This window comes from Pararge aegeria, chromosome 7 (genome assembly GCF_905163445.1).
Source record: "Pararge aegeria chromosome 7, ilParAegt1.1, whole genome shotgun sequence".
Lineage (NCBI taxonomy): Eukaryota > Metazoa > Arthropoda > Insecta > Lepidoptera > Nymphalidae > Pararge > Pararge aegeria.
Genome location: NC_053186.1, coordinates 16,898,781 through 16,909,904, shown reverse-complemented (window position 1 = coordinate 16,909,904; position 11,124 = coordinate 16,898,781).

Here is an 11,124-nt window from a genome sequence, read left to right as displayed (position 1 = left end):
GTTATTGTGTAGATAGACAAGACTTAAAAAGTAAAAATTACAAAAAAAAACATAAAAAAAACTGAAGAGATATTGCATTTTTTTTATGCTGCAAATAATAATTACTTCACACTTAAACACACTTTAAACAGTCCACTTCTTTGACGGCCTTTTTTTTTTTTTGACGGCCGATTGGCGCAGTTTGCAGCGACCCTGCTTTCTGAGTCCAAGGCCGTGGGTTCGATTCCCACTACTGGAAAATGTTTGTGTGATAAGCATGAATGTTTTTCAGTGTCTGGGTGTTTATTTGTATATTGATATTTATTTATGTATATTATTCATAAAAATATTCATCAGTCATCTCAGTACCCATAACCCAAGCTACGCTTACTTTGGAGCTAGGTGGCGATGTGTGTATCGTCGTAGTGTATTTATTTATTTATTTATTTACTTCTGGATTTTTCTTAAGAAGGAGGTTTACCAATAATCACCACGCAGGTTGGAGATCGCAGTAAATGGTAGTGGTTACACAGAGGACGATACCTCTCTCTCTGACTGCCTCGTGGTTAGCATGTTTGACTGCAGATCACGGGGTACCGGGTTCGATCCCGTAGTCAGGCCAAATAAATTCTTAGTACAAGCTGCAGTTTTTAAATTATTTCAGACCATCCCGTGTCTCGAAGAGAATGTAAATCTATCGGTCCTGCACCGGATTCCTTTCCAATCGTCCCATCTGACCATGAGAGTGAGGGAATGGGGAGTGCACCTGTGTTTACCCACACACTGCCATAAAATATCTTTTTTTTTTAATTACACTATAAGTTAGCCCTTGAGTACAATCTCACCTGGTAGCGGGCTAACCTGTTAGGGGCTATAGCAGTTATATTGAAGTAACCAGTTTCTACGCGAAATCATACCGGAACGCTAAATCGCTTAGCGGCACGTCTTTATCGGTAGAGTGGTCTGGAGCTGGTGGGTGGAGCCACGGCCTAAGCCTCCCATGAGACCATGCCGGAGAAAATTCGGAAATAATAAATACCCAAAGCTCAACTGCCGAGAATCGAACCCAGGCCCTCCAAGTTAAAACCACAGCGCTCACCGTTGCGCCAGGGATGTCGACAAAAATCGATATCTTCTGCGTTGTTATTATATTTATATATATTTATTTATATATAATATAGTTATTATATTTAAAAAAAAAGTTAATATCTCTGAGCAGATGGACCATTGAGGCTGAAATCGGTCAGGGAAACTTTTTACTAACTTATTCTCACAGACAAGCAATATTACCTGAAATGTTTATTTATCCGGGTTGATGATGTTGATGTACTTACTTGCAAAACTGTGGAAACTACCCTTCCGGCAGCCATTTTGTTTAAAAAAACAATAAGGCGATTATTTGTAATGTATTTTAGTAGCTAATTAGGTTGATAAGATATTTTATAATGGGACTCTGCGTGTTGGTTATTCAATTAATTGTTGAATTTTAATGTTAAGTGAATACTTTCGTGATCTGTTCACATTTTCGTGTAAAAATGTGAAAGGTTATTTAGAAAATGTATCGAAATAAAATAATTTTGTTTAGCACGTTCGAATTGCATTCTTAATAGAATATATAAACGACTAAACTCACGTGTTTAGGGACTAAGCATTACTAGGCAATAAGCAAGCAAAAACAGTTTTTTTGCTTGCTTATTGCCTAGTTAGTAACCATGGAATGGTAGTCCATTACATGCCTGAGGTACTTGAAAAGCGAGTCATGATTAATTTGAACACCGTGCGATTCCAGTCCGAGAAAATCTAATCCTTACGAGGGAGTTTTGTTTGCAAAAACTCTTTAATTTACTTTTATTTAAAATGTAACTGGTGATTTTTAGTTCATTGTTTTATATTTATCGTGATCTGAAACTTTGAACTTTGATGTTAAACAAATAAATAAAACCATTTTTAGAACATGTGATTACCTCTCTCGTGAATCGATTACAGTACCTCGATTATATCCCCTGACTGGATATAATTAACGTCTCCACCTGCTAAAGCACGGAAACATGGAATAGGAGAGGTTTACCCCCGTTTATTAATAAACAAATATTATTTGGATATTAATTCTCTTTGAGCGTCAGTGCTCTGAGGAGAAAATTTTCCTCGGGAGAAAATTGTCTCCTGCCCATGCCGTACCGTGCTGATGATAAATGATGCCGGCTAAGATAATAGCGGGTGGTTAGGGATATGGCGATTGTAGACCATAGACCCCTAATCGGTTTCTACGCGGCATTGCATCGTACCGGAACGAAAAATTACTAGGCGCCACGTCGTCAGGGTGATAACTAGACACAATTTGTTGCGTTATTAATAAAGTGTCGTACTCTACACACCAACTAACATAATTTAACACTAATGAGTGTTCAATACAAATGTAAGCCGTCGAAATTAATTTGCAACACTCAATTACAAACGAGGTGATAAAAGGCAGGTTTTCGTATTCAATAAACCTATATACATGTCGGCATTATGGATAACGGTTGCGCAGGCTGTCTGTTCGTGTATACACTTTCACACCATTGCGTGAGTTACCAACATTTTAAAGTTACAAGTAAACGTTTTATATTATTATTAACTTTTCCAGAGAAACCTATAATCGTCTTATTACTAAAGAAATCCGGTGGAACGGTTTCACTGTTATTTATGGATTGTTTTATGTATATTTTGAAATGATTTTGGTTTACACTGGTGCTCATCCAGTATTTTTCGAAGTTACACTTCTTTTGGCGCGTTAGGGACAAATGATGAGAGTAAATTTTTACGATGCGCACGCCGTCACAAAAAACCGACACCATGAATCAACTATAGTAAACATTTTAGTTTTTCAAAAAAAGTTTATATCAATATGTATAAGTTGCATGCTAAAATAAAAAATGACAATAACTTTAATTATGCAGATTTTTTTTTTGTGATATTTAAATAAACTTTATTTAACTAGAAAATGCTTTATAATAAAACTTTCAATGTATTAAATACCTTTTTTCTATTGTTAGTGTAGGTTTTTCTACAAACGTAGAATGAGGCGAAAGATAAAATTATAGAAAAGATTTTTATTTTGTTACGCCAAAGAAGTGTATACGCACTTCGTACGCACGAAGTACACGCACGTTTTTTATTCCACTTTTTGTTTTTTTTTATATGGACCGTTTTAATAACAAAATACCTATAACACTATTGCATCCGATGGATCGTACTGTTGTGTTGTTACCAAATTTGATTATAATATCATATTAAATGTGGCGCGTTTTTTTTGGACGGGATGACATCTGCCGCTGGCATTTTAATATATCTAGAAAATATCTAAATTCTGATCATCGCGAAGCTGAATTTTACTCGTGTTGAACACGCGGTGACCTCATATCCCATCGTGCCATTTCGAAAACATGGATAAGTGAAGGCGCCATTTCACAAAACAGTAAAGACTGGCCAGCAAAATAAAACTCCTTTTTTTTTTTTATAAACTTCATCACATCAACCGATTACCGGCTCACTACAGAGCACGGGTCTTCTCCCACAATGGGAAGGGGTTACGGCCGTAGTCCACCACGCTCGCCCAATGCCACTTGGTGGACTCAACACACCTTAGAGAACATTATGTAGAACTCTCAGGCATGCACGTTTCCTCACGATGTTTTTCCTTCACCGTTGAAGCAAGTAATATTTTAATTACATTTACTTAGAAAAGATGAGGTAAGGATTCGAATTCGACCTCCTACCCAATGGCTATCACCGCTTCTATAAACTTACTCTGTCAATCATCAGATGTACTGCAATGCAAATGTCACCCCCAGACCAGGTTTTATATTCTCCTAGTCAAGCTTTAACTATGTGGATTAAACATCATTGGCAGTGATTCCATTTCTGGACAAATCACAAGACGTATCCTCACCAACCGATAACAAAGTGTGTATATGTAGCATCAAAATGTTAACAGACAAAATCGTGAGTGTTAGTTAGTGAAGTTTGCATAATATTCTGCCTCGTTTGTTAACGTCTTTATACGCTAGATCTGGGTTAATAAATATGCTTTCAATTGCCTTATCTATAATGTTTTAATAAAGTATTACGTATTAGGGCGCATTTAAATTAGCTAATATCAAACCACAGTTGTGCTGCTTTGTCAATACAAACTTTTGATCTCATCTTACTTTCCTACTAATAATTATAAAGGTGAAGGTGTCGATGTTTGCTACTCAATCACAAAAAAAAGGGCTGAACGGATTTGGTTAAAATTTGGCATGCATGTAGCCTTTGACATGGAAAAGAACATGGACTACTTTTTATCCCGATTCCTTAAGTTTTTAGCTATGTTTGATGAAAATTGGTCAAGATGGCCGCTGCTACAAAATTGCGGATTACATATTTATTCACAAATCCCTCGTTATGGGTATCAAATGTATGACCTAGACCAATACACTATGATTAATTTAAAATCCAAGATGGCCGCCACCACAAAATGGCGAATTGGATTTTTTTACAACTTGGCCATCGAATGAAAAAGCTTTACTTGTAAAATATTGTAAAAGATATTGTAAAGAGCGTCTTAAAAAACCAAAAATTAAAACAGAGCCGGGGGGCAGTTTTAATTTTTAGTTTTTTAAGACGACAACGTCCTTGCCAATTTAATTAAGTTTAAGAGATTACATGAGAACTGGCATCACTAAATCCAATACGTCCTTCACCTATTCAATAGACAACTCATCAAAATAGCGATTAATATTCCATCCCTACCGTTTTTATACATAATATATTTGTTGGTCTAATACCTGTGTTTGTATTATCTGTGTAATTTCAGTATGTAAGTATGTATTTATTTTTAGGTTAAGTCACAAGAAATGTTAAAAATAGGAAGATGTGATGGTCAACGTATCAAATAGCGAGTGCCGATTCATGTCTTTATAATATAGGAGTGAATAATATTGTAAAAATAAGACTGGACTTAAAAGATAAAAATCAGAGATTTCAAAATCATCAGATTATTAAAAATTAAGGAGAAAATATACATGCTCTGCAAGTGTTCCATGGCACGGCAGAGTGTACATAATGAATAATAATTTGGAGAACTTAATTCGTAATTCATATTTGCCGTACATAATTGGTCGGTGTGAAATTATAAATATATTCATTGACTCAGCTTTATGCGTTAATGAATTTGTCACAGAAGTGATAAGTTATTACTTATTAGTGTACCGTTACTGATTAAAATGGCTACAGGCCTGTGATAAGCACGCTCAGCTACGAATCGTGGGGTCTAGGTTCGATTCCCGTGTTGGCCCAAGCATGGTTAGGTATTGGGGTTATCATGTACAATTTTGTAGTATAGACCCCCCGGGTGCCCCGGAGAGCCCCTATCTAAGACATGCATACCGCTTATATACTCTTTTAATTAATCTTATTACTAGAGACTTGAAGTTATCGTGAGTGACAATGCATTATGTAGCTAAACGTAGCGTGAACGTAGTTCCGAGAACATTCCTCAAATCCCTATCCCTACTTACTAATATTATAAATGTGAATGTAAGTTTGTTTGTTACGCTTTCACGCGAAAACTACTGAACCGATCTTCATGAAATTTTTTATACATATTCTTGGAGGTTTTAGAAATAACATAGTATACTTTTTATTGGAAAAAAAATTACGTAAGATAAAAAATGTTTGTTAAAAAATCTCATATATGACTATAGGTGTAGACTATGAAGCAGTACGCTGCGTCGCAAAATTACGCGGGCGAAGCCGCAGGGCACATCTAGTATTTATATATTTTTTAATTCCTCTACAAGTTAGCCCTTTACTGCAATCTCACGTGATGGTTAAGGGTATGTCACGTTGAACACGCCTAATTGGTTTCAACTCGATATCGTACTGGAACGCTATAATTGCTAAGCGGTACGTCTTTATCTGTAGGGTGGTAACTAGCTACAGCCGAAGCCTCCCAGCAGACAAAAAGTAGATGATGAAGCTGAAGTTTTTCCTTTGTGTGTTATCGCGATGTAAATAGGTTAGTAAATGACTGACTCACATTACTTTATTTCTGGAAATTGAATTTGGCCTTAGTTATTTTACAGCGGACAATATTCCTCTTCCTTTCCAGATCCCACGCTACGTGGGATCCGAACAACATGTCTTGTTCCTTTTAATCTAATATTCTTTTTTACACAACCCATCAATCTCTTCTTTGGTCTTCCTCTACTCCTTTTCTCTTCCACTTTCCCAAAGAGGGCTGATTTCAGACAGGCAGCCAGCCGGTTGTACAAATTCATGTCAAAACACAAACAACATGGCTACAGCGGATAGTATTATATAGAAATTATGTATAAGAGTAGACGTCGATATCTCAAGTATTTTAATAAATAAATTATCTGCATCGATTAATGCAAATGACTAGGTATTATTATTTGAGGTATTATCTTACAATCGTGACTTAAAGCTGGTTGACTAGTGAGTGCGTAGCTTATCGTAGCCAAAAATAAAAATTATTAAACAAACCAACTTTTATAATCTCATCGGGAAATGAGCAAAGCGAATGATCAGTAAAGTGCCGGTTTCTAAAGAATTCGTTATTCAATATATTCTTTTATTTGCAGTTTAGTCATAATATGTGACATGCAAATCTTAATTTAAACACATTCATTTTTAGAATAACTAAAAAAAATCAAAATAAACAAAATCAAAAAAATCATAATATGTCGGCCGAATATAATAAAAATGTCATTAATTTTACTGTACGGAATAATAATTTTATAATCATGGAAAGTCAATTAAAAAATAATATTTAATTAAATTAGTGCCTAAATAAATTATATTTTACTAGCTGTGGCCCGTGACTTAGTTGTAGTTCTAAAAAAAATTTAAGTATTCAGTATCGCTAAGCCTTGAATGAGGTTTGCTGCTGTCCGCTGAGGAGTTCTGTCCTCTATCTCCGACCACATTCAGATCTACACAATGTTTGGCAAAATTAAACACATATTATAACCTCTATAGTACAAAAATATTTTTTTAAATCGGTTATAATTTGTCTGAGTTATGGTGTAAAATCGTCAAACACTTTCATCCCCTCTCCCAAAGGAACCGAGCTTAATGTCGGGATAAAAAGTATCCTATATTACTTCTTACACTTCCAAGAACATGTGTACAAAGTTTCATGAGGATCGGTTAAGTCGTTTTTGCCTGAAAGCGTAACAAACAAAGTTACATTGACATTTATAATATTAGTAGGGATAGGGGATTATCCAAGAACTCTCTTACCGAATAATAGCACTTATCAACCAACCGTTCACGTAATTTTGCCTTCAATTTAAAAGATGGCAAATCCTTAATAGATAAAGGCTATAGTTAGGATATTATATTGAATAACCCTATATCGTTGTTTTCATGGAGTAAGGCGTGAGGTACGATCAGAAAACAGGGCTCTTGCTTCATAATCATATCAAGCAATACCGACCCACTACAGGGCACGTGTCTCTTCCACAATGCGAAGGAGTGAAGACCATTCCGGTGGCCAAGTGCGGATTGATGGACACCACACCCCTTTGGGAACATTATAGAACTCTCAGGCATGCAGTTTTCCTCACGTGTGTTTTAGTAATTAAAACACCCATAACTTCCTAACCTCCATAGTCCAATGTTTTAGAAACGCTGAAGATCGTAACAAGTGGTTAGCAAGGTTAGCCCGCTACCATCTTAGACTGCACCATCACTTACTACTAGGTGAGATATCAGTCAAGGGTTAACTTGTAGTGGAACGAAAAAAGAATATATAAAAGTTAGAAACATTAAAATCTGCTAACCAAACTGAGGAAAACAATAGTTATAAATTAATACCAGTGTTTTACACGTATCGTTTACTCGCTTAGGATTCGCTTGCCGTTAAAGATGGTGCACCAACCTATAGATGTTTCAGTTTTTGCTCGCAAGTAATTTATAGTGAACTTTATAGATATAAATCTTCGGGCACCGAGTTTCGCAACGGTTACGTTAACTGGCGATGGATTCTAATCAAAATGTGTTTATATAAGACGCCAATTAAAATCGTACCAAGCCAATAAACCATATTGATACTTGACGTCTAAATATATTTCAGTTTAATTTCGCTATTAATTTTAATACAAATTAAATCACGGACGTTTTAGTATTAACCCGTAAATTCAATATGCAACTGTAGCACTGTAGGTGCCCGCGACTTCGTTACAATTTTCGGTTCCCTGAAATACATTTTTGCCGCATTCAGGTCTCTGGATAGCAAAACTTTATATATTTATTTATTTATACTCTTTATTTTAACACCACTAGAAGTTGAAGAAATCAAAGAAGAATAGAAAAGCGAAGACAGAAGCAGAAAAATTAAAAATTACACCGTACCGATTCTCCTGCTGTTCGCGCATTAAAGCAATTAGCTTAATTTTCATTGTTTTTTTTTAGATACTGCAAGGAAGGCCTTGTGTGCAATCTCATCTGATCGATCGTGATGAAGGTTAAGATAAATAAATAAATAAAAATACCACGACAATACACACATCGCCATCTAGCTTCAAAGTAAGCGTAGCTTGTATTATGGGAACGAAGGTGACTGATGAATATTTTAATGAATAACATACATAAATACTTATAATATACATATAAACACACAGACACTGAAAAACATTCATGTTCATCACACAAACATTTTCCAGTTGCGGGAATCGAACCCACGGCCTTGGACTCAGAAAGCAGGGTCGCTGCCCACTGCGCCAATCGGCTGTCTAAAGATAGTAAGGGCTTATCCTTTTTTTTTATTCCACTACTAGTTAGCCGTCGACTGCAAACTCAGCTGGTAGTGTTGATGCAGTCCAAGATGGTAGCGGGCTTACCTGTTAGGGAGTATGGTAGTCATACCCCTAATCGGTTTCTACGCGATATCGCACCGGAACACTAAATCGCTCGTCGTCTTTGTCGGTAAGGTGGAAACTAGCCACGGCCAAAGCCTCTCACCAGACATAATAGTTAGCCTAATCGGTAAACTCATACCCCTCCCCACGCTGGCCCAGTGCCCATTGGTGGACTCCACAGACCTTTGAGAACATTATGTAGAACTCTCAGGCATGCAGGAACCCCTAATAATGAATAAAATAAATTACCTTTCTTTAACTTAAACGAGATGTTCAAAATAACTTTGGGTAGGATTTACCGAACGCTAAACAACCTTTAATCTATGCATATATGTAAATATATCATCCTTTTATATATGTATACATCGTGGGGAAATCCTCATGGATACCCCGCGCTACGGGGTTATGTCAGACTCTCACTAGCTAAAACCACAATGTTTTTAAACTGGTGGCACATTTCCGCGATACCGCTGAATAACCCGACCAAGCCTTAATAATTTATAGTCTAGTTATAATTTCGTTGCAGAGTAATGTTAAGATCTCTCTTTCTAATAGGACTCCAAAAAAAAAATACGAATCAAGAAAATGAAGTGAAACGGCTGAAAAAGAGCCAGAAGAAAAAGAAGAGAAAGGGTACAGATAGAGGGCTCAGTAAGAGTGATCATAGCGAAGCATCGACAGTTGTGCCAGAAACAGTAGCTCAAGATCCTTCTACTTCAAATCCAGCTACTGACTCTACAGTTGAGAATGAGTCTTTATGGAAGAAAGGTAATTTATTTTATTCGTAACCCCTGAAAGCGAAGTCGATGTCCTGTCCACTGCTTCATATTAACATACTCTGGAGATAACAATCGTAATAATAAAACTAAGAAAGATATTTGAGAACCGTTTATTGAATTCGGTTAAAAAGTGTCACAGCTGTTATGGTTTTATTTAATTGAAACACTCGTTGCCTTTTACTTTTATGAGGTTATTACACTTGGAATCGAATAATTATAGAGAGAAATTTACAGGTGATAATGTATGGCCGAAGAAAAGTAAAAGAGGATGTAGAATGTATCCCATGGACTCTCTATGTTTATAGTCTATGGGAAACATTTAGATTCATCATTTCAACCCATGACAGGCCCTCTACAGGAAACGGGTCTCCTCCCACAATGAGAAGGGGTTTAGGCCGTAGTCCACCATGCTGGCCCAGTGCGGATTGGTGGATTCCACACACCTTTGAGAACATTGTGGAGAACTCTCAGGCATGCAGGTTTCCTCACGATGCTTTCGTTCACCGTTGAAGCAAGTGATATTTAAATTGATTAAACGCACATAACTCCGAAAAGTCAGTGGTGCGTGCCGGGGCTCGAACAGGGTCTCCACGAAAGGAAAGCAGATGCCTTACCCACTAGGCTATAGCTACTCTACTACATTAAAATTAAATATATAAATAATAAAATAATAAATAAATATACTACGATAATGCATACATCGCCATCTAGCCCCAAAGTAAGCGTAGCTTGTGTTATGGGTACTACATGACTGATGAATATTTTTATGAATAATATACATAAATAATTATAATATGGATAAATATAAACACCCAGACACTGAAAAACATTCATGTTCATCACACAAACATTTTCCAGTCGTGGGAATCGGACCCACGGCCTTGGACTTAGAAAGCAGGGTCGCTGGCCACTGCGCCAATCGGCCGTCAAATATATATATTTATTTCGATACTCTATGCCACAGAATATCATATATAATTTATATAAATAGTTTTGTCACACATAAATATAATGGTTGTGCATTTAATCGCATTATAACAACGACTACTTTGTTCAATGATAAATGACCACAATATAAAAACAAAATGTTCATAATGTAGTACTACTGCGATTTATCACATCAAATTGCCTTGCACCATGCTCACACTATGCCATTGTGTCGCAACGCAGCACGGCACACAATGCACGCCATCATTACGTCACGTCACACGCGTCGCTGCGTCCGTGTCGGATGCATCTTGCGCATCTCCTCTGCGTGCGACACACGGTAAACTAGCATGCATGCTTAACAAAACTCCACTAAAATTATAGTTAGCGCGATGTTATGGAACTAATATGTCTAATAAGATGGTAGAAGCAAAGTAGAGTTTCAAGTTTTCAAGTTTCACTAAACAGTTACAGTTTTGTTACACTAAATTGTCTTGCACCATGCTCGCACCATAACGCCATTGTGCCGCAAC